The sequence below is a fragment of the Thermobia domestica genome, chromosome 10 (assembly GCF_964235325.1).
Source record: "Thermobia domestica chromosome 10, izTheDome1.hap1.1, whole genome shotgun sequence".
Classification (NCBI taxonomy): domain Eukaryota; kingdom Metazoa; phylum Arthropoda; class Insecta; order Zygentoma; family Lepismatidae; genus Thermobia; species Thermobia domestica.
In genome coordinates this window covers 137,760,563-137,786,376 of record NC_137463.1, presented here as the reverse complement: position 1 = coordinate 137,786,376, position 25,814 = coordinate 137,760,563, and the positions used below count along the sequence as shown (strand labels likewise).

At 34.9% G+C, this 25,814-nt stretch overlaps 1 protein-coding gene across 1 annotated transcript in view; it reads right to left on the bottom strand.

The window, feature by feature from the left end:
• Nucleotides 1-25,814, bottom strand: part of LOC145662734 (uncharacterized) — a gene marked incomplete in the record, with an annotated part of 1,843,005 nt that overhangs the window by 645,464 nt on the left and 1,171,727 nt on the right.

Sequence of the window (25,814 nt, the reverse complement as noted above, 5' to 3'; positions counted from 1 at the left end):
TAGCAATTTGGCAGTTTCTTTTAATTTACAATCTTTTGTGGAAATTCCGCATTCATTGATAACCAGAGTTGCTAACAAGCTAGGTGTTTCCCAGAGTTCAGCGCAATGAATTTTTGTACACTATGCTCTTTATGTAAAGTCATTCTGAATTATGATTAGTACCATACTAAGGAGTTCGATTAACATATGTTAATTGCAGTAGTCAAACCTTTAGTATGACGCTAATCATACGTCAAAACGACTCTGCATAAGGCGGTATAAGTTGAAACCCTAGGAGAATGCGTTTAGTGCATGAAATAACGGAAGATGACTTTGATCACCCCATTGAGTTTTGCTAAGTAATGATATGAAATATCGATGACAGCAATATTGTCGTAAATGACATGGTATTCTCTGGTAACTTTCAGACTGTCAGTTTAACGTCCCACATTATGCCCTTTAGGATGTCGATGATTAAAGCAAGTGAATGATGATGAAAGAACGGGTGAAATCAAAAGGAAACGAGGGTACCCCGGGAAAACTCACCTATACAATATTGTCCACCACAACCTTACTTGGCCGGGAATCGAATCAGTAGTCCTACACACCAGAACTAAGCGTTCTACCACTGAACCACCGTGCCCCTCCCTCCGGTATTCTTTGATGAAGTGATATTTACCTTATATGGTCTGGTGAACCGAAAAAATTATCACCATTGGAGCGATGAAAACCCACATTGATGAGATGTTATTTCGAAGAACAGAAGTGCAGAAGCTACTGACAGAAATAAACTACATTCTTAATTAGAAATATTACGAATGATATAAGAGGTATGTCAAATTAAAAGTAGGAATGCAAAATATTTTTTGAATACGAACTGTGGTTTAATTAGGAATACAGCTGGTAAATAATACTATTGGACTACAAAGGTATTCAGAAGTCTTGCTAGAGGAAATATAAATATATTGAGATTATTATTATTATTATTATTATTATTATCGAATTGAAAATTCAATGGTGTATCTAAAATCAGGTAAAAGATCAGAAAAAGTACGTGTAGCCAACAAGCGGTAAGAAATGTGTGAAGTATTAAGGGCTTGCATTGAGGGTGCCAGGTAAACATGATTGGGAGCCACTGATATACGATATTGCATTGAGGACGACCCCTTCTGTACACGTCGTTCTTTGTCTAGGCCTTACTGACATGGAATCAAATAAAAAATAATGAAACAAGAAGTATATTATAAACAAAAAATCCTTACTGAAAACTATTATATATATTTTCTCCACTAAATCTCATCAAATTATATATATAGATATATATATAATATTAACAACTTGACTTCGGTGAACATTACATTATTCTTATTATATCTTAACGGTGCTAACCTAACACGAAGCCTTACAATAAGGATTTAAAAACAGCTGAAAGACAAATGACAAACATTACAAACAAATAGCATTTGTTTGTATTTTCTGTTGCATCTGATCAGATTTTATACGTATATAATTATTTTACATTACAGTATATTTTTTGAACAACTTGACTTTGATTAACATTACACTATGATCATTATATTTTAGAAGTACCAATCTTGCATAAAGCCTTACAGTAAGATAAAAAGAGTGAAAAAAGACATTACTAACAAAAAGTATTTTTGAGATAAACATATTACATTTATTATATTTGAAAAGTACTTACTTAACATGAATCCTTAGAAAGTAAAATCTTCATATCTTGTCGATTAAATTGGGTCTAAAAGGGCCAGTGTCACTTTTTGACAAAAAATGAGATGTTCGTCAAATTTTAACGCCTATAAATGGATATTTTCTTTTGCAAGAAAAGAAAATGTTAATGTGAATAGTATATATACTCCAAACTACTTCGTGTTGACATTAGCCCTTTTAATCCCAAGTCGCAGATATATAAAGTAGGTAAACTTACATTGAAAAATTCTGGCTACTTTAATCTGTTTTGAAATTCTTCCAACTTATATTGGACGTAAGTTTATTATCACTTTTTCTTAACTTTCCAAATGCCAAATACAATTGACATTTGTCTCAAACTGCTTGCGTGGATTGCAAATTAAAATTGTGAACCAAGCCACGAAGATAGTTCTCTAAAGGTCTTTGAGTATACTCCTGTACAATAGTACGTACTCGACTTGCAGTTACTCTGTATTTTTTTCTGCCGGTGGTCAATACTTGTCTAGCAACTTCTATTAATTTGATCAACAGAGTGCTCCTTTAACCGTGTATATTCGACGATAACCGTTTACGATAAGATAAAATTCGTTGCGCCATATAATTTTATGATAAAATTACGCGCATCTCTTTACTTTATTTCATAGTTCTACCATATTTACTTTTTAATATTCGGCGACAGTTGCCATCGAAATTCATACAGTTATACGCAAAATAATAATAATAATAATAATAATAATAATAAATACTAATAATAATAACAATAATAATAACATAATTACAATATCAATTACATAAACAATACCTTCGAATAAAGAAAAATAACTGCCACGCTGGGATTGGAACCCGAGTCACTGAAATGGCAGTTCTCTGCTTTCATACTTGATACAAAGATAAGAAAATTAACTAGTAGCTATGTTACATAAACATAGCACACACTATTTCTACACGTGTTGATTCAATTCAAAGAATGCGAAAATAATGTCTGCCGGCTTTTCTTCTTTAGAAATTAGAAGTCATGGTGAGGAAGAATTGCAGTAATATAAATCGGGACCAGTTAAAAACAATGAGGTAGCCTCATATTGAAGAACGCTTCGCGATATTTTCCTCATTGACGAAGGTCTATATCACTTGTTTTTGAGTTAAAAAAAGGAAACCTCGAGTAAGTCATTGTGACACTCATAAGGAACATCTTCTTATACGAGTATTAGTACGGGTATTTTGTGTATAGTCTTACATGCAATGCTTTTAACTAGCTAATAGTTTAGGCGGAAGATGAAGTGACGAGGTGGGTAAGTTTTTAGCGCATTGAACTTATATTCGGCGGACCCGCGTTCAAATCCCGGTCATTTTCTAACTTTTTCAAATGTTTCAATTTCAATTTCAATACATACTCAGTGTGACAACCAAGATTTTCTCTCCTCCAAAAAGAAAAAAATATTGGAATGAGGAGAATTGGAGAAGGTCTCTCAATGAATGCAATCATTTACTAACTTATTTCCAGCAGTTGTTCTAGATTTGATATTTTCGTCTACTCTCAAGCATTTTCTGATTTATGTGTGATCAGTGTTTTTATTTCTTTGAATATACAGTATATAGTGAAATAATACATTACATACACAACAATATTGAGATTAACATATGATGTTCATTGGACAACACGCTCTAAACCAGAGAGGTTTATCTCAGAATGGAGAAATGTTTCGTGCGTCATCTACTCACAATTTTACTTGCATAAAGACTGGATTCAGTGCTACCAACTGTTGTCAGTGCCGAGAAAAGTTACGTGTAAATTGGGTTGCATCTGTCCAGGCGTTCTCACAACTGCAAATTACCTGGCCCCCAAGTTATGGAATTAGAGCACTTAGGGTGGAGAGACTTTAGTTGTTGGGTGTACTTAGATTTTCCTAACACGAGTAACACTATCTGCTATTCCAAGTAATTTTTCCTCTTTCTCTTTCTTTCCTTCTTTCCTTTTATTTCTTACTCCCGAATTTTGCGCCACCTTACTTCGGCAGCCAGGGTCGTTGCCCCGCTCACCGGCACCATGACACGGCACTGATCAATACCTACCTGCAACACTTTTCTCTGTTCACATGAATCGTAACTGGGCTGTCGTAATAACTTTGACTAACACTGTATACAGATCCATATGTACGTCCTTTTAACACAAAGCAGGTGGTGTCCACTGAATACTTTTAATCTAATAAGCATTTTTATATTTCTCATGCCTTTCACGCTATATCTCAGGCTTTTTTGATGTGAGGCCCTTTGATCGCGGGTCCTTTTAACTCGGGGTCCCTTTTGGCTCAGGGCCTTTTGACTCCCGCCCTTTTGCCGGGGACCCTTTTGACCCGGCATCTTTGGACGCAGGGCCCTTTGAACTCGGGCCCTTTTGTCGCGGGCCCTTTTGACTCGGGTCCTTTTGTCGCGGGGCCCTTTTGACCTGGGGCTCTTTTGACTCGGGCCCTTATGACCGGGGCCCTTTTGACTCGGGCCCTTTTGTCGCGGGGCCCTTTTGACCCGGGCCCTTTTCATGCGGTGCCCTTTTGACGTGGGCCCCTTTTGACTCGGGCCCTTATGACCGGGGCCTTTTTGACGCGGGGCCCTTTTGACGTGGGGCCCTTTTGTCTCGGGCCCTTATGACCGGGGCCCTTTTGACGCGGGGCCGTTTTGACTCGGGCCTTTTTGTCCTCGCCCTTTTGTCCGGGCCCTTCTGACGTGACACCGCAAGTATACTTTGTGGGTTCAACATGGTATTTTCTGGCAACAGAATTTCTTTTCGATAACTCGCGGACGTTATGCAATCCTATTTAAAAGAGATATAACTAAAATATTTAATACCATATATACTAATTTCGTCTGGAAGTAATTATTTTTTTAATTTGTGTTACTTTATTTCTCTTTGATCCGTAATGTTGACATTACTTACGTCTTTGTAACTCAGGTGTGAAGTGGGGGCTATGAATGTTATGAGTGACAAAAATTTTCTTGTAGTAGGTTAAGTTAGTTTAGATTAGATTAGGTTAGAGTAGGTTAGGTTAGGTGTAGGTTAAGTTTTACTATGTGTTTATATGTATATTCCTTTTCTTATGTCAAACTATGTCTGGGGTAAAAATATAAAATAAAAGAAAAATGACATAGCAGAGTAAAGATGCTCCGTGCATAGAGTGCAGGTAGAGAACATATGCGTAAATCCTGCCGCCGGAGTCACTGTGTAAAGGTACAAAATTGAAATAAAGTACAGTAAGCTTGAAAAGCTCTAGCGCACATGCTAAGTAGTTGTATAAGGGAAATTAATTACATATACTAATGTCGGTTATTCACGAAGAAATTAAATGTCAACTAAAAGCAGGGAATTCGTGTTACTACTTGGTTCAAAATCTCTTGTCGTCGCGAATTCTGTCGAGGAATTTGAAGCTTAAAATATATAAAACGATAATCATGCCTGTTGTTCTGTATGGTTGCGAAACATGGTCGCTTACTCTGAGGGAAGAACATAGACTGGAAGTATTTGAGAACAGGGTCCTGAGAAGAATATTCGGACCCAAGAGGAACGAGAATGGGGAATGGCGGAAGCTTCATAACGTGGAACTACATAGTTTATACGGTTTACCCAACATTGTTAGGGTCGTCAAGTCTAGGAGGCTTAGGTGGGCAGGTCATGTAGCTAGAATGGAAGAAAGTAGAAACGCTTTCAAAGTCTTGACTGGTAGACCCATAGGAAAACGACCATTAGGAAGACCTAGGCGCAGATGGGAGGACAATATTAAGATGGATCTCGCAGAGATAGGAATACAAAGTAGAAACTGGATGCAATTAGCTAAGGATAGAAGTCAGTGGAGAGCTTTTGTGAACGCGGCACTTAACCTCCGGGTTCCATAGGCCATAGAGTTAGTTAGTTAATGTCGGTTATATGTCAGTCTGTTATTAGTAATATTGATTCTCAAATGTCAACATTCTTTATTATTCCTCGAAAATGTTTTGATTCAATTAAGGATTTTGGTTGCAGTAGAAGAATAGAACATTAAATCAGTGTTGGCAGATTTCCTGTAAACACTGATATCAAATATCAACTGCAGAAAAATCAATATGAATGTTTTCTTCTTTTAAATTTTCTTAAAACAATACTGTTCAAGATGTAGTTGTAGCATTTGTATATACACATAAAATGTTTCTTCAATAAAATGTAGAAGTTGTAATCTGACGATTTTCCTTTCAAGTAGAATTGGGAATTTAAAATGTGTATTAAGCTAGAAAAATATATAGGGTAAAACGTATATATATATATTTTAGTCAAGGTGCAAAATATATGAGCAGTATCAGGGGTATTTTAACTTTCAGTGGGAAGCAAGATTTCACAAGTTTCAAGTATAAAAAGTTCTCTTGGTGCGACTAACAAGAGATGACCGAATACTCTCAAGTTTTTTTTTCTTTTTTTAGTTTGAGTTTTCGTTTCTTTTACTTTATTTTTTATTTTTTCTCTTTCCCGTGTGCTAAAATTGTAGTTGGAAGTTGTGAATATTTTTTTGGTAGGGCCATTACTCAAACAAATTTCAATTTCAGTAGTCATCATTGCCAACTCAGCTGGGAGGTTTACATCTTGTGTCGATAGTTTGTGGTTCGCAACCTTTCTCAGGACGGGTTGCGGGTAACAGACTGCAACCCTGGATGTCAGACTTCGAGTTGCGATGGAAGATACGCTGGAACCATTTCTTTTTGCTAAATTTGAGTTGCATTTTCCGGGGACGATTGATCTGGTGAATGAATTAGTGATTGTTGGTAGCATACCTGAAAGAGGGTCAAAAGGTATCGTGGCCACCAGTTGGTAGTACAATCTCACAGTCCATAGTCCTAGAGAAAGCGAACATCATCACACCGTACACAACAATTCAATCCACATTAATTTACTTATTTTATTATTTTTTAATGTAAAATGGTGTTTCATTTGAAAATTCTCTTGCAATGTTTAATCACAAAAGTTTCTTTATTACAATATTTTTTGTGTGACAATTTTGGATTTATTTGTATAAATTGTAACTTGTAATGGATTTCAGTTATATAGAATGTTGAACATACATACCTTGAACAGTAAGAAATATAAATCGAGCTAACCATAATTAAACAATAACAATAATGTGTGTAGGAAACTAGTAAATAAGTGAAAAGAACAACAAGAATATACGAAGACTAAGAGTATGAAGGAAAAGAAAAAAGACAAGGAGCAACAGATTCTAATAATACATAAAAAATATGGAAAAACTAAATGTCACAAACAAAACGTCTTCGTCTTCGTACAAAAGAGAATGTTAGATAACATAATTTACAAGTAAAATCTCGTCTAGCTCTTTACCTGGTGGTATGGTTCCTAATATAGAGGCTATATTACATCTTTATACTGCTATGCTTATTCTTTCAGTCAGGAAGCTGCTTGCTCTATTATCACCGGATAAATTGGTGATGCGTTTACCTACTTCCCTTCTAAAGTTAAGGCCTTCTTTGCCCCACGATCCACTAGATTCAATTGTAATGGTTACAAATTAGTACTTCTCTGTTAGGTTACTGTATTTTCTTCTTTTGTCGTTTTCTTTTTGACTTACTACATTGCCCGCTTGGAGTGAGGAGAAAGGAAGTTTGGAAGGGGCGAAAGTGTCTGCGCATGTAAAATCCCAGATCAGTGATTTTCCTCTCTTCCAAGGTATTAAGGTTATCCCATCTGGTCTTTAACATCTTGTTCTTCTACATCCATTTGGCTCCCTTATTGCAGGTATACCTGCTGAAATGAGTGCTCTCATTATAATGTCATTGACACTTGAGTGGCGGTCATATCTTCCGGTACTTTTTATGCAAGAGGGACCATGCAGTTCCTTTTCACTTACTGAATTTTGAATGCCTGACATTTATGAGGTTCACAAATATTTGCTCCCAACCGTAAGGCAACTGCTATTCGAAAACTCTCATTACTGAAATGAAGGCCTAGAGGGAACGAATGTAAAGCTTTAAGCCAAGCTCCTGCTTCTATGGATGGTGCAGCAATTAGTATAGCTTTGTCTTCTAGGCTGTCTGAAGAATGTGGTTAAAAAAAAAAGTGTGATTTAAAAATGGGTTCTTCCCACGTGGATTGGTTTGCTCTCGTACTAAATTGAAGTAATTCAGGACCAAGTAGCAATGACCAAATGGAAGGGCACCCTTTAACTTCAGAATCGATATGGAAGCTTATATAATATTGGAGAAGTGATTCTATTAGACATCGGGAAAAATAGAATGATGCCAGAAGGCACGATTAGCCAAATCTATGGCTCGTCGGGTGCAAAATCCACCAAAACGAACTGGCCGAGAAGCCTGAAGCCATGTGTTATCCTCAAGGAAACAATTTAAAATAGATTCTAAACAAGATTTTACGGTGTTATCAAAGCGTTCTAATAAATCTTCTTCCTTCCATGAAGGTGAACTTCGCAGAAAAATAGTAATCTTGGGACAGTGGATGATGTTCTTAATAAATAAAAGGCAGAATGTGCTGAGATCAATGATATGCGTGAGAAATATATCTCCAGTTTGGCTATCTTTTCAATTAATAAATTTTTCTTGCTTCTGTTGAGAGGACAGTTCCTAGGAGATAAGTGTTTGAAGTATGCATTAATTATATGCCCGGACCTATCTCATTGTATGATCTGAAAAGTGTGTGCATTCGCCCATTCGTCGTTTCAAGAAAGCTAACTTTACATTTCGAAAAATTGAGATGTAAACCAATTGTAATTGCCTGTGTACAGATAATTTTTAATGTATTTAATACGGTATCTGGATCTCCAGCTATGGTTCCATCATCTAAATACCAAACATTCAAATTTGTTTTGATGTTATTGACTATGTGCTGTAAAATTACTGCAAATAATGCTGCACGTAAAGGATCTCCCTGCTGTAATCCTCTTTGTGAAAACATGATGTGTTTATCATAATATAAATAGGTGGACTGAGCATAACTGATGTACATAGGAATAGATCAACAGGAAATTTTCTTTTATGAATGATAGCATTCCGTTCCTGTCTATCTGATTAAAAGTATTCCTGAAATCAAGTTTTAAGAAAGCCTTAGGTTTCAAGTGAGGATAAGAATAATATATGTGAGCCGTATGTGCTGCTGCTTCGGCTCCATATTGAATGCCCCCTCCAAGTTGGTGTGGGAAGAGAAATTGAAATAGAGATTCTTTAATTCTCCCACAAATTATTTTGGACGAAAGTCTTCTCCACATATTCCCTATTGCAATATATCTAATAGCTCCGTTTGTCTTTGCCAGTGCTATTAGAGATGCTCCAAAGAATATTGGTCTTATTACATTAGGCACATCCAATAATATAATCTTAGACATAAACTCACATGCGATCTTAATTAGGCGATCTTTGGAATCTTGTGTATTGTAAAGTATTACACTTTGAGAATTGAAGGGTGAATGCTGTCTATACCTCCTGCAGAACCTGAAGGGAAGGATTTAAGCACTTTTAGAAAGTCATTGGATGTGACTATTAACATTACTATCAAAATCTGCTGTGTCATGTGGCGCAAACCCATAAGGATGTTTAGGATTTTTCTCCTTTAGAGCTTTCAATTTAGCGGCATCTATTGGAGCTAAAGTATCTTCGGAAATAAGAAGTCGAATTGCTCCACGCACGTTTCCATCTGCAAGTTCATTCTCTATGTGCTTGATTAAGTTGTCATTGGATGATTTGTTAGTAGTTTTGTTGCGTTTGTATGTGTTTTTTTCAAACTTGTTAGGTTTGTTATATCATCACAGCAACTATTTGACCATTATTGGATTCTCTGTTTCACCCATATAGTAAGATTGGTGGTTTTAGCAGATCGTGGAGGCATACAAACAGTTATGTAGGGGAAGAATAAAAGATTCATCCAAGATTCAAGATTATTACATATGACTATTTGTTGAAGAACTTCATATAGCGCATCTGTCGTAGCATGACTTGCTTCTCACGGGATTCTTCGAAGCATGGTTATTAGGGCGGACCGAAAAATCACTTTTTTATATATCGAAGACGCAATAGTGCGGAAAGTTGTCAATTGATGTTGATAAAATAATGTAAACATTTCGTTTTTGAAATCAAATATCTTACGGTGGCGAATCGCCAAACAAGATTTTGTGTCTTTATAGGGTATGCAAACCCGCCTTACACATCACTTTTTTGTGTTTCTACAACAAATGAACAAATTATTACTTATATTTCTTAACGTAAGCAGTCCATAAAATTGAAGAAATAATTTCTAGATGATTTAGGCAGATTTAGAACCATAAAATAGCCCATTTTAGCAAAACAAAGTATTGCATATCATATACTGTACTTATGGTTTCTTATAAGGTTCTAGCATTAAATTAATATGCCGATAAATGTGTTCATTGTTCATTATAATTTTTCCTTCAACACTCTTTTTCCTTTTAAAAATTTTCGTGCTGCTTTATAGAATTTAACTTCTTCCCCTGAATATGAATTCAATTTGGACTAGTCCAATTGATAGTAGCAGCATTAAAAGAAGCAACGTTAGTATTCGATAACTTTGTTCGAGTGTGGAAGACGATATTTTCAAGGTAATTTTACGGTGTTAACATTGCGTTTCAGTGTTTACTTCGTTATGTGTAGTTGGTACGTGTATAAACAGTTTGTTTTTGTACTGTGAATTAAACTTTATGTAATGTGTGTGAGATCTGTATTTTATATCAATATAGAAACTCTAACCATGTCGAAGATAAGAATAAGATCAAGAACGACTCACCCCGTGCTTGGACATTCAGCTGAACTTTCAGATGTGTAGTTGCCCACAAAATTAGATGTAATGAAGCATTATTTTCAATTGGTAGAGCTGGAAAAGTGTGAGAAAGGGTATGATCGATCTGTAAAGAAGTTGACGAGAGACGTTGCCCAATGTGTGAAATCTGTTTAGGGCAAAGCTTCCATCCCTACTTTGTCGTTAGAACGTGTAGTTCAGTTTCTACTTGCTTTGCACGGAAAGTATATAAGAAGTTTGTTAAATCTGAGAAGAAAACGAAAGCTTCTGCTAGCTTCCAGAAAAACTGGATATATTTAAACAAGATTACATGAAGTCTTTTGATATATGCTCCTGAAGTTTCCATGTGCTCATGTGAATTAAGAAAGAAAATATCTAGGAAGGAGTGGACATTTCTGCAAGATCAGAGAACAACACGAGTAGCCAGAATAGAGGGAGTTGACTACGAGGAGACTTTAAAACTAATCATACTCACTAAAAGTAGATCACGAAAAACCACCTGCCAACAGTCTTCTTTCACATCACAAACGAGTACTTCTAATGAACTCCAGACATCATCTTCTGATGGCGATGAGTCAGGTGTTGATTATTACTTTGCAAAACAACAAAATATTAGAGAGAAAAGAAGCAAGCAGCAACGACATGTCCTTAGACTTCTCGGTATGCTGGCAGACCGATTTCGAACATCTAACCGTGCAACTGCTTTGATAGCAACAGCTACATTACAATCTTTTGGAAAAATTGATCCACAAAATGCTGGCTAGATGACAGACTGCCCAAAAGTCTGGCGAGAAAGGGAAAATATAGGACAAAAGGAAGTGGTAATGGCCAAAGGAAAGGATCTTAGAGGCTTGTGCTTTGATGGTCTTAAAGATCAAACTCTATGCAGGAAAGAGACTGGAGGTCGCTGATTTTCAGTAAAGAGATACGTTACATGTAAAGATGGACGCTAAACACGTGTGGTTAATGAGAACTTCTTACACATACACATACCACAAAAGGAGCGGCAATTGGTTTAAGAAGTGCGTAATCCAAAATAACTGCTATCTCGCACACCCGGAGAATATATTGCCTTCTATGGTTGACGATGAAAGACTTCGCATCCGAAAAAAGGCATAGAGAAAGATAGTAAACGTAATGGGAAAAGCTAGGAATGAGAAGAGTAGATATTATGACAGTAGTATCAGTAGGAAGACGAAACGAGGAAGACCAGCTAAAGAAGACAATGAGTCATATGTAAAAAAGTGTATGCTACCAAAGCTCAATTTGAATGCAAACGATTACACAGACCTTATTAATTGGGAATCAGTTGAAGTGAGGCATCCTCAAGCGTTGTCTTGTTTTCCAACAGAGAACTTAAAATCTACAATAATAACCGTGAACATCCAGTCTTAAAAAGAGCTTTAAAATATTCCTGTCACATTATGAGTACAGAACGCTGCGCGAAACTTGTAACAGAAGCATCTACAGCAGTTTGTGGCAGAGATGGTTTTATCATACTTAAACTAAAAATATCGATTTGTAAACACAAAAGTAGAAACAAAGGCAAACTATACGCTGCAAATAACCAAAGATTTGAAAAGGAAAAGAAAAAGAAAAAGAAAGGAAAAAAGAAAGAAATCTCCGTAACAAAAGAAGGGTAGGAAACCCTGTATCGTGTAAATGAGATGCATGGAGTAAGTCGTGATTGGGAACCCTTCATGATATTCATGAAACTATCAGCTTATGTCTAATTATATATATATATATAATTCATTTCTTACTTTCGAACCTACAAGGTTCAACCAAAATGAAAAGACTTTTATATCGGACTTCCGAAGAAAATAAAATACAATAAATACATGACCGTGTTTATTATATATGGAATTCCCAGTCACGACTTCCTTTTCAGTTTTATTAAAATAGAAGAAGAAGTAAAGAAGAGAAGAGAAAGTTGGGATAGGAAGACAGGAAAAATAGGGAAAGTAAGAAGATGAGAAAAGAGGGAATCTGTTACTGGATATTTTGAGGAATATGATGAAGGAAAGTGAATAATTATCGAATTGGGATCATTTCCAATAGCTATTGGGTGAATATTTGGTATTAAGGTGATCAAAGGTAGACACATATTACCCATACCTCCCAGACCTAGATCCATGTAATCCCAACTACCGAATTATCCCAATCTAGCTCTGAGATAGATGAGAAAGTTTAATTTAACAGTTTATTAAATATTTCTAAAATTCTTGACGAGTATCCAGTACTTGAAGTATAAACGATGAAGTGGACGGCTTGCTAGAATTGACCACAGAGAAGAATAGAAAAAATCAAAGTAATACATACATTTGTCGAAGATTTTGACTTTCAACGTTCTCTCATGATGATCATTCGTTCAGGTTACTTTGGTCTTTTTTGTTTCCTTTATAGAGCCAACTTAAATTAAGTTAGTATTGACTTTCAACGACTTTAATTGCCAACTACCATTAATTATAGTAAGTCACACATATATGTCAAAAGAATTGGTGCACTTAATACTAAACCTACATTTCACTCACACTCACATTCATACAGGACAATGTAAACTTCAGGTTGCATTTAGCTGAATTAAACTAACCTAACTACATTTCTATAGACATTTATTACATTTCAAGAAAACTTAATTCAACAGCACAGGAGAAATTTCGATACATGAAAAGAAAATAATACTAGTAATAATAATCTAGTTTATAGACATGCATAGAAATTTGTTACTTTTCAATATCTAATATCACATTTCTCTTTGTAGATATATTAAAAGTTGGATTACGTTAAAAAAATGGACAAAACGAAAGACGAAGAGAGAAAAAAAATCAAAGGTCAACATTGAACATATTTAAAATTCAGTACAAAGAATACATATCAATGTGAAAGAGGAAAGAAAAAATATAATTGGTTAATCATTTTTCTTTAAAAAAAAAAACACTTTGGTAGCATTTTTATTGAGTCTTTGAGGAGAAATTTCGACAATTTTATGAGTCCTTTTCTCACGTTGATAATAACTCCTTTATCAACTCTCTTTATACACTGTGATTGGTGTCCATGAGAGTATTTAATCGTTTGTCTTAACTACCGACGAAAAAAAATAGTTTCTTCATATTATATATATTTTCCATTTCGTCACTTGACGCACTTGGTATAAACATTCAAAATTTATTAAGATTTAAAAGAAAAAAATATTGAATCCAGTCCCAGACATTGGGAACATATTTCCATTATATGACACTTCCACAGAGCTGGGTCTCCGGACCCATCCCAGGTCCTGTATTCATATCACTAAATTATTAACCACATTTCAGTTCAAATTAAGATCGCTAAATTTTATTCCTGGTCCAGATCATGGAGACAAGAGATTCGAGTCACTGAACTGACGAATGACAAATAGTTATGTTTCCGGTCGTAGGGGAAGGATTTGGAGCGCACTGTTTCGTAGTTTACTGATTTCGCTATTGTTTTACAAGATAACTTCAGATACGGATTAGGGTTTTTTTTTCTTACTACCTGCTACTTGTTCTATTTACATGCAACATTTAACATAGTATCAAACTTTAATAGTTACGAACATTACTAAGAAATCAATAAGGTGTCATTTATCACAAATTACGCGGTAATACTTTACAAACACAAATAGTTGATCAAATATCGGGTGTCAAAAATCTATGGCAACCTAAAACAACCAGGGTAAATACCGAGCCCTTTACATACATACTCGCATATATATATATATATATATATATATATATATATATATATATATATATATATATATATATATATATATATATATATATATATATATATATTCATATTACTCAATATAATAAATTTCACTCTAATATCAATCTTAGTATTTCGTCGACATTTAAATTCTACATAACCTTTTCATATTCAACAAGTATTCACATTTTCTTGGCTCAAAGCAAAACAAAAACCCTGACTAACAAATTCCTTTTTCTTTTCATAAGGTTGCAACATTGACATGTATATATAAACCCGATAATCAATAATAATTCAATTTACTAAAATCCGCGTATAAAGAAATGGTTGATGTTTTTTAATAAGTTGACACAATAGTGGAAATACAGCAAATAGAGCAGGCACGTAAGTTTCCAAACTATGTAAGCACATATATATAAATGTATATACAGAGAAAGAAAAAAAATCAAGACTATTTGAAACTAGTGGGCCCAAACTACTAATACATACACACCATATAACCAATCAATAGAAAGAAAACCAGAAATCAGTAATCAATGGATATAATTTATACGATCGATGAACAATAATCAAGCTTCTGGGTATCTGAAATCGTATTGTACCTTCTCGTCAGTCCCTCCCATGGGGGTCGAGTATCGTGAAAATGGTCCTGCGTTGTGCTGAAATACCGAAAATACCTCCACGAATTGTATCCCTCGATGTCTCAGTTAGTATATACGATCGAAATAAGTGATATGAATATTGTATGCTTTAATGAGTTTCAGAACCGGGGGGAAGGCTGAAATTTAAAAAAAAACCTTTAGAGAAGAAGTAGAAGAAGGATAGGTAAAAAGAGAGGAGACAGAACACTACAACTACGAAAGATAAGTGGTCGAATTTATGTATACAACATACTATAACCAAATATTCTCTTTTATACCAAAAGGGGTTCGGCTTACCAAATAAATAGCCAAAAAACAAATGTCTGCAACGACGAGACGAGCCTGTACCCTCGATGGGATTTTCGGAAAGACAAAGGCTTTAGGGCAATCCCACCACTCACCGTATCCCGTCAACGCCATTGAAGACCCCAGAAATCCACCGGAAGGTTAGAGAAGGCTCTAATTTAGAATTTCAAAAGGGAAAAAAAAATCATCCGACCTCTTAGAAACTAAGGAAGTCCAGAATAGTAATGAAACTAGTGTAAAATAATAGCTAAGATATCCCTAACTAGATATTTGCCAACATAAAAAAATAAAAAATAAATAAACTGAATTTTGGATCGGTGATTTCAGTGACCAAACATCACCGATGGCTACCCTGCGCAGACAGGCCAAGGTCAGGGACGTCGTTAATTTTCATCATCTAATTAAAGTAAGAAAAGAAACGAAATACTTAGTAGGGTCAGGGGTCGACATCCGGGTACGCAATGGACCTAAAAGAAATTTTTTAGAAGCGGTTGATTTAATCGGATAGCCCGATCTAAGCTGTTAGCTATATGAACACTGCACGGTAAATAAGGTAAGCAACGAAAAAAAATCTCGGAGAGTCAATGAATGTTAAAGGTACAAATGACCAAACCTGTACTTTTCGATGATCACAGGATATAGCAGTTATTTTTTAAATTATTATTTCTGTCAACCTTTAAAAGTAATTCCCACATTATGCTACCCTATCTGATGAAAATCTTAAGATCCGGGGTTGTTAGTATGAGGTACTTAAATGCGAAGTAACATACAATTCCCAACTACACATTACTATCCAATAGCAAACTCGGTTGGATGAATGTATTGGTGTAGAAGTCAAAACGCGAGAGATTTTTAGTAAACATATTCATATTCTCCATATATAATATACACTGGGCCTATCCATTTAAATATAGGTGTCATATCATCTCGTTCATTTCATATTCTAATCGTATTATTATTATATCGTTACATTTATTTATTATTTACTCATTTCCACACGAAGTAATATTTTACAGACACCCTATTTTATACATTTACAAGCAGGCCATACACATAATTATATTTGGCACTAATAAATATATAATTATCACAATCTGTCACGCTTAAACTACTACACGATAACATTCATCGAACCACGGACTCTTTGTTTCGAAGCACCCAAATTATGTTTACTTCGCAGTTAAAAAAAATCATACGTGTATTCACTGAAAGTTAAATTGTCAACGATGAATTTATTTCTGACTTGCCGATAGAACTAAAGCAACAATGGCATTTTTCTACAGCCACGAGAAAAGAGAATTTAATATTACATTTTGAAACAAACAGTAACATCATGTGGGCTTTCCTTCTATTAAGAAAATAGGCATTCTTGATTTCAGTGGATATTTCGGTTTCTAATTGACATAGCAAGCTGTAATTTTCCGAACAGTAAGATCTCATGCTATTTTATATGAATGTATAGTCATTCGAACCGCAAACGATATCCACGGGATGTAATTTAAGAAGAAGGGGCCAAAATCAAACAAACTAAATCACTAACTCGTGCAATGACGTAATGTCAACAAACAATTGATTACCGAAAACGGACACGATGGCGCTGTAGTAAGGAATAATCTACTGTGTACTAAAATATATACTTGCACTTATTAATCAGAACTATAATATTTACTCTGGTTTAGTTATTTTTAGTTAGAAAAATGGTGTTAAATTAACGCAGGTGAACTACACTGTCCTTACGGTAAAAATCATGCACTCACACAGAACTACGAACTACACACCACTATAAATACTACACATAAATACTAACTAAAGAAAACAAGCACCATTTATTATAGTCATGTTGAAAACAAGTACCTTCAAACACATTACTCCTTGTCGGTATATAAAGTTGGCTCTATTGAACTTTATGGGGCAAAATGAGAAAGGTAACCCTAGGTCCAATTGACCTGGCCAATTATTTAGAACATATTTACTAGAATTTGAAGCCCTGGGGGCACATTAACAAAATTTATTGAGGGACCTTTCCCCTGAGAGGGGAGAAGACCCTAATACAAACAGTAACTAACCCATTCCTCCGCTAGAACTGATTCAATTTGGAGAGAGAAATAGGAGCCCTTTTAGTTAGCTTAAGCTGCCATTATGATAATTAACATTGCAACTATGAAACCTACTGTTTACATGCACTTACTGATTTAAGAAAATCACATTTACTATGTACACAAACAAAATGTACGAAACAGGTCGTATTTCCCTAATCCCTCACTGAGTTTGAAAAGATCAAAAAAATCACTCTCCTATACTGTCTATCCTATCTGGGCAGCAACATGGCGTCCTAATAAACAGAAATCCGGAATTTCACAAACTATCAACTGTTTCTTTAATGAAAATGCATATTTTGGGCTCCTAAACAGTTGTCAATCTTCTTAACTATTAAATTAACGTAGATGTTACCTTGATGTAATTAAACTGTCAGTCCTTTGTGGCAGAAATTGAGCAGTTGATGAGCAGTGGTGCTCCTTGACGCGTCTTCGATTATAATAATAACATTGCGCCGAAAACGACAGAGATTGGAGGATTCCACCAATCAGGGCGGAGTCTTCCAGCCGCAGAAATTACAAAGCGAATAGAAATTGGTGATATCCAGATATAACCGGATCTGAAAGTGACTATGGACTAGTGAGAGGGGGTGAGGGAAAGTTTAGGTACCTGGCCAAAATCTACATTGGTCTGAAATTAAGAAAATTTATATCCAATGGCGGAACTATATTTCGGTATGACGTCAGAATGGTAAACCTTGTAACTATTCAACTTGTATATGCGAAAATGGGATTTACAATTAATCAAAATATAAATAAATATGTTATTCAGTGAAAATATGATTTTCTAATGAGACCTTTCGATTCGTTACATTTAATGTGAAGTAAAGAGAGTAAATGAATTGTGTAATTAAACCGAAATCAAAGTTTAAAAAATTACTAGGTACAGGGTGAGTAAAAAAAAGTTGCCATTACTCTCAACTGTAATGGTACATTACAGATTTAAATTTGAACATACGTGCATGAATGGTAGGGTGGGTATGGGAGTGACCTGACCGGCACCCACGTCTTTGTCGTGGGTCCTGAGTCATTTCGCTGAAACAAGCAAAGAGGTGCAGAAACAACATGTATTTTGTATTAAGTAGATTGTTATTTTGGTCAAATTGACTAGTGTGTGATCCAAAATGCGCCTAAATCATTCAGAAAACATTTCTTAAATTTTATATATTACTTAGCTTACGAACTGTAGGTTATACTTTTGTTCATTTACCGTAGAAACGCAAAAGAGTGATGTGTACGGCGGGTTTGCATACCCTATAAAGACACAAAATCTTTTTTGGCGATTCACCACCCGAAGATATTTGATTTCAGCGACGAAATTTTACATTATTTTATCAACATCAATTGACAACTTTTCCGCACTATTGCGTTTTCGATATATAAAAAGTGATTTTTCGCTCTGCCCTAATGGTTATTGATGATTTTTGTCTTATTAAAACATTTGTCATTTGTGTTCGTCTTGTGAACTAGGAAATTGATTAGTTGCACAACGATTCTCACTAGTATCGGCAACTTTCTTATCCTTATAATTATCATTGTGATGTTTGGTGTTATGTATGGTCCTCCAGAATTGAGAAAATATTTGTTACATATTGAACAAAGGAAATCCTTGGAATTATTTCCAATATTGGTAGAGCTACTAGATGTATGTTTTGTTTGTATATTCGTAGTTTTCATGATTAAAATTGCTTTATTGCACTTGTTATAAAGCTCAAAGTAAACAGTATTATTATTGAAAAATTCCAATATCCAATTTTAACGAATATTAACTGAAATAACGAACTTTTCATATTAACTGAAATAACGAACTTTTCATTTCGATATATCTGATATTAAACAAAAACTGAAAGGAAACTCATTCATTAAAGGAAGTTTTCACTTCATTTTTCTTTGGTTCACTTCAATGTCACCCAATCTCTCACCTAAGGGAATACCATTTGAATAGATTATAAGAAGATAGCGCAATCACCAAACACCGCCGCTGCGCTCACCAACGTCCGTGAGAAAACTCACTCTTTAAACTCGAGCACAGCACAGCATATTTTATTTCGTAAGCGAAACGCATAAAATATGTATAAAAAGGTTCATAATTAGGTTCATAAAGGTTATTTAATGTTCGATTGAAAACATTAAATTTGATACGCCATTAGTAAGAGTTGCGGATCTCTCATTTTCCACCAATAGTTCTATTGTTGTTCATTCCGATACGCACATACCGATTTTGTTTCTGCTTGCTTAGGAAATGAACAGATTTCATTACAAACGTTGCCTGGTAATTTCGTTAATGTAGGGCAACCTTTCTTCCGAAATCCAGAATATTTGCTAGTGTAAAAGTTTTCTTAATCCAAATGGATTCTCGACAACTTTATATATATGATGTATATATATGATGACAATCTGAAATTTCACATGAACGTTCCATGACAACTGAAATAACTTTTTTGACATTGACGAGTTTTTACCAAAGTTTGTGATTGAAATTTCACGATGCTGTTCATGAAAGATTTCAGCGATTTCTACCAGTCTTATCATTCAACAATTGTTTTTCCAGAGAAGTTCCAGGATTATGCTGCCTACAACTTATTGGATATGAGCGTAAGTATATATTTGTTGTTTCTAATACAGAAGTTCCACTAAAGTTTTATCCACATTTCTCACTACACAATACATAATTACCACTTGATTAACAATAAAAAAGGAAAATCAATGAATTAATCTGAAAAGTGTACTCGTTCACCACATATCCACATATTTACCACAGTAATTATCCAATAGTATTTTCACTAAAATAGATCTATATTCAAAATCCCATGTAAGATCCAGAAAACGTTCAATAAAGTTCCATATCATCACAAACGGATGTCCATGCTTTCTTCTGAATATTGTTAATAATTCCTCGCGAACTTCAACTTTTGTTATTGTATCTATCGCTTTCCGTTCAAGAGATCCCGTATCCCAAACTTCCATTGACTGGCATCCCCAAAATCACATGGTCAGCTTTCCAATATGCTATACAGTCTTTAAATCAATTCAACGATGTCCGTTTCACTCTACATTCACACGGGAAATTCAAAACTTCTTCCAGTTGCTAGTTCTGCACCAGGGAACTACTCGCCGTTGGTGAGGGTATTGTGAGCTATTCTTCTATTTTATGATTCGTATTCTCTACCTCTTCTTTCCTCAATACATCAGCAGACGCAAAAAAAAAAAAAAAAAAAAAAACTGCTGCAGATACCGGAGATTGCGTGGTTACCACAGGCGAAAATAAATCCTCTGTCCCCGGTAAAGACGCCAATGGTTCCAATTTAGGCGAGGAAAAGTCTGTTTCCAGTGGCAGAAATTGCGTGCTTACAGGCGGCGGAAATAAACCCATTGTTGGCGAAGATGAAGGGTCTGCGAGATCAATAATTGAAGTGTAATTTCTCATAATTAACATTATCACCGAAGCCTCTGGATTAAGTCCATATTATTAAAAATTCAAAGTCGAAGGAAAGTCTTTAAATTCTTTTCACTAATACATCTTACGGTAACAATACCGGCTTTTTAATGTTAATTCCATCACGTGACACCCAATTCTAGAAAATTCCATTCCACAGACCCGAATCCAATCGAACTTCGTAAACTACTTATTCTTTCTCATACCCATTCCTTCTTCAAGCGGATACCTAATCAAAATCCTAATTAAAATTCCTTTTTTCTATATACAAGCAGACAGATCCCATTAATTTTGCTATTAAATTTTGCCTAATGCAGAAACGTTAAACAGAAATTATTTTCCAAATTAACATTCTTTCTCCATATTAAACCCATAACCAATTTATTTCAGTGTCAAATTTTGATTTCCTGGTATTACAACTGTCATTTTTATTCAAAATATATTACGACCACCTATCTAGTTCATTATAGATACACTCCACAACACATATTCATCCGATAATCATTAATTTACATGTCAAAAAATTTCATTTCCTCTATCACGACTGTCATTATTTTTCCAAATATATTAAGACCACTTGTGAAGTTCATTATATCGTTAATTAGGAAAAAGTAGATTAGTGGAGAAGTGCTACATACTGTATTCAGGCAACTTGACATAGGTGTGATATATATATACATTCTCCGTTTTATAAAAACGGTACATTAACAATTAAGGCCATTGTGACACAATTCGTGGGTGTGTGGGGTCGAAAAAAGACATGTAAAAATCTTGCATTTCGTTCTGTGTAAAAATAAAAATTTTGAATACAAAAACTGGCACAAATGATGTATTAAAGATTGAGACAATTTTGACACCCGACACACGCCGGGTGGTGAGTCCTCATGTCGAAGATTAAAAAGTATAGTCAAACCCGAGTAAATAAATGTTTTCGTTCAGAGTGATAGGCTGCTGAAATTTCAAATATTGATTTTTGAAGAGTAGATTTGTGAACTGTCCTGCACCTACAAGACAAATTCTCAGAAGACAAAGCAAGGTATGAAAAGGGGCAAGGTAAGGCAATGTATCATGTTATTCAGTTTCATTGTTCGCTGCACAAAAGTCGCTAGATTTACCAATAAGTAATTAAATCATTTACTCGTAAAATCACCAATAGGAAAAATTGTTCCTTTTGTCGTTATCTCCTAGACCGAGATCGAATCCCCTAGATTTCGCAACTTTTACCCCAAATTCGCAATACTGCTACTAATCCTTGTTTCATCCACCTGGGTCAAAGTGACCAGGCTCAGAAAGGGTATGAGAAAAAACCTTGTTCGGATGCCATGACAATGACAACGGTATCTTACTTTCATTGTTTTTATCGCTTCCTACAAGTAACCTTAGCTTTCGCCTTCGAAAAAAGCTAATCACAAAGTTAACAACAATTATTTACAAGGAAACTTGCAACTGCTCTTTCCGTCACGGTGATCACTAGTGTCCACTACCAAAGAAGAGTACGCCGAATTAACACGATTACAAATAAATAACAATTAAGTATATTTTTACCTCTTTCCAAGCAGTGTGTAAAAGAATCTGAACAATGTGCTAGATGAAAAAAGTAAAGTTGATAGCAGTAGCGGCTTGTAAGTGAATGTATATATATATATATATATATATATATATATATATATATATAGATAGATAGATAGATAGATAGATAGATAGATAGATACCGAATATTACATTGCAACCTGCTATATATATATATATATATATATATATATATATTAGAAGAAGTACTCCGCTTAGCATGGTAAGAATAATGTTTGTGCAAAATCTTTAAAAGTAAAAAAACGTGTAAAATGTATCACGCTAAATAATGCCTTTCGCATTGACTTTGTATCAGAGGCGGATCCTGGGGGAGCGATTGGAGAAGAGGAAACCTTATTTTGTATATAAATAAAACCCATCCCGGAGTTTGGAGCTCTTAAAAGTAGCTCTAAGTCTCAGTATTACAACCTACCGCCCCCTCCCCCCAGAAGTCAGTCCCTGATCCGCCCTTGCTTTGTATTAAACTGGTGCAATCTGTTATAAATTATATATATAGGAATGTGGAAGTTGTTTTGAAATAAAATAACGCGTATGCACCTTTGGCGTGGGAAACTCGGGTTCAATTTCCAGCGGGAGCTCATGTGGTTCGGATCCCAGTAAGCTGTAGGTCCAAGTGTTATAGGGGAGATCGGGGTTGGTTGGAAGCAATGGCTGGTTGACGAACTGCATATAACTCCTCCATTAATTAACATAATGTGCTGTTGCTGCTATTATAAAAGAGTTACCTATGGATGCAGGTGCCACCTTCATACGGAAGTTGTAACTTAACGAATAATGGCTTCTATTACATAAAGAGTGTTCTTGCCAGTCTGAAGTATTTTTTTCAGTTCTCTGTTACGACATCGCAGAATCGTCACTATTTGGAATACAGGGGTAAGTAATATAGCATCAGTTAGATCTTAACTTTGTTTTTATGGATATTCAAACAATAAAACGTAAATGCCAAACAATTGCTGAGTAATTACTACTTTGTTACACAACATGTGCTTGGGGTTAGTTGGTATATAGCATTTGGGGCTGGTTGGCAAGTGTGCCAACCAACCCCGTGTGGAATTTTATTTTATTGTTACATTGTTTGTTTTATTCTTGTGTTTACAGTTCTATCAATCTTTTACTTCAATGTTATAGAATAACATGCAGGAATTGGATTACTGTCAAAATTTAGAAGTAAGACTCTGAATTTTCTCAATAGGCCTAATTCTCAGGATCAAGAATATTTTGTATGTGCTCTTTTGCTACAAAATATAGGCCTAGCTATTGCTTTTTCTGTCCTTCTGAAAAGTAGGAAACAAACTGCGTTTCTCGATAATTCAGCTAAGAAATATCTTAGTTTCTGTTAGCTACTTTGTGAACAGCAGGAAATGAACTGCGTTTCTTGATAACTCAGTTATTTTAATTACATTTTGAAATAATACGAAGAATTAATCTACACCATATCTTATTAAAATTGATGGGGTTTGATAATCTTGTAGCTTTCAATGTCATGACAACCAAGCTAGAATAAAAAAAAAAAAAAAAAAAAAAAAAAGTTGTCATATTTCATAATGCTGATTCTTTTATATGTTGTGAATAGAAGTAATTTCAAACTTCAAAGAGCCTACTTCATTGCAATATATTTAGAAAAATCACTTTTATTACTAGTAAATCCCATTTTTGTTTGTGGTTTGCTATATTTAAAACGTATGTCAACTAGCTCCACAATACCAGTCAACCAGCCCCTTACTAGGGGTCGGTTGGCATATTCCATTTTAAAAGAAAGAAAAACTTATTTTTCGGAAACCGTAATCAGCAAAACAAAAACAAAAATAGGATTTATTAGAAGAAACATTGGTCTGTCCTTACACATCCAATACATTGCAATACAGTGCACTATCTGCTTATAAAATAATAAAGAACGAAAGGTTCGCCAATCAGCCCCGGCTTCCACTATAGCCTTGCTGCTCAAAGGGACGCTAAAACTGAAATCAAAATCAAATCAAATAAAACAACAAAGGTAATAATATGTATTTTTAAATACAACTTCCAATGGTTGTAACGGAAACTTGCAAACATATTAACAAATATTCAGGAGGGTATGTTTGGTCTAGGTAAAGGCGCCGAAAGGAGGAAAGGTGACACCGAATTAAATATCATCTAGGGTCTCGAAATAAAAATAAAGCCATCCTTGGACACACGAGTAGATAAACGTTTAAGGCTTATTTACTTTGTTAGTGGTCTAAACAAGGAAATTATACACAAATAAATAAGAAGTAACTAGGAGTAGGAACACAAGGAACACCACACGACTTATCGTAAATTGATGCATGAAGATGCTTTGGCGCTATTCGATGTTTTTGATTCAGTTTCTTTAGTGTGATTCAGTTTTTGATTCAGCTATTCCATGGTCCAGAAGAGGTCGAAAGAAAGCCTAAATGTTCATTGCATGTTAGCTTTAAATACTTACGTTGACTCCCTTTGTCACACTATTGCAAACAACGCAGTATTTGCATCACGTGAAAACAAATGAAAAGGTAATCTGTACTCTCCGAATTTCTAGATTCATTTCCCTTCAGGAAGAGATTGTTATTTGCCCATCCTCGTAACATGCCTAATTCCGATGTATTTTAATTTTCTAGAACTGTTCAAATCGAATGTTTCCCTTTGTAGGAGGCAATATAGTATTGTTCCTCTCTAACTCTTTTCTATCCTGTATACTACTGTTAAGAAAGTTGATCAAGTGTAGGAAATTGCTAATGAAACTCAAAGATCAAACGACTAGCATCGAGAAATTTCGAATCTGGCGTGAAGGGAAGGGCTAGTGTGTTGTTAGCCCTCTACTAAAATAGCATATATTTAAATGAGTAAAGTTGATTAAATATTAGAAATTGTTGATCATACCTGATCAAACGATGGACGTAATAAAGATCGAATCGGAGGTTTAGGAAGGGCTATTCCACCACTTTCTAACTTTCATAGCTCTATTAGTGAAGTCGATAAAAGGTTGGAAATTTTTGATGAAACGAATATCAAACGATTAGCATCATGAAAGTTTGAATCTGAGGTGTAGGGGAACTAGCGAGTACTTAGTTCTCTACTAAATATAGCTTACATTTATGTTTGTAAATTTGTTTAAGTGTTAAGAATTGTTGATCTATCTGATCAAAGGCTGATCAAACGATTGACTAAAAAATAATTGTAAATTTTCTGTACACGGAGGTAAATTTTATTTGTGCGGTACAATCAGTGAAATTAACATTAAATTTAAATTCTGTGAAATTGCCATGTATCGTATTCCTATTTTCTCCTTTCGCTTATAATTGAAGAGATTAGAGGATGAATGTGTCATGTTGTATTTATCAAAAGATGAGCCCATGTAGCGAATGAAAATGTTATGTGTTATTTTTCCTACACAGTAACTCGTTTATATGATTCCTTCTCAGGATGAATGCATACAAATTTTTGTACTGATCCACTAAGAAATATAACCAGAACTTCAACCTCAGAACAATTTGTTGTACCACATTCATCCTCTAAATCGTTCAATTCATATTCTGTTGCAC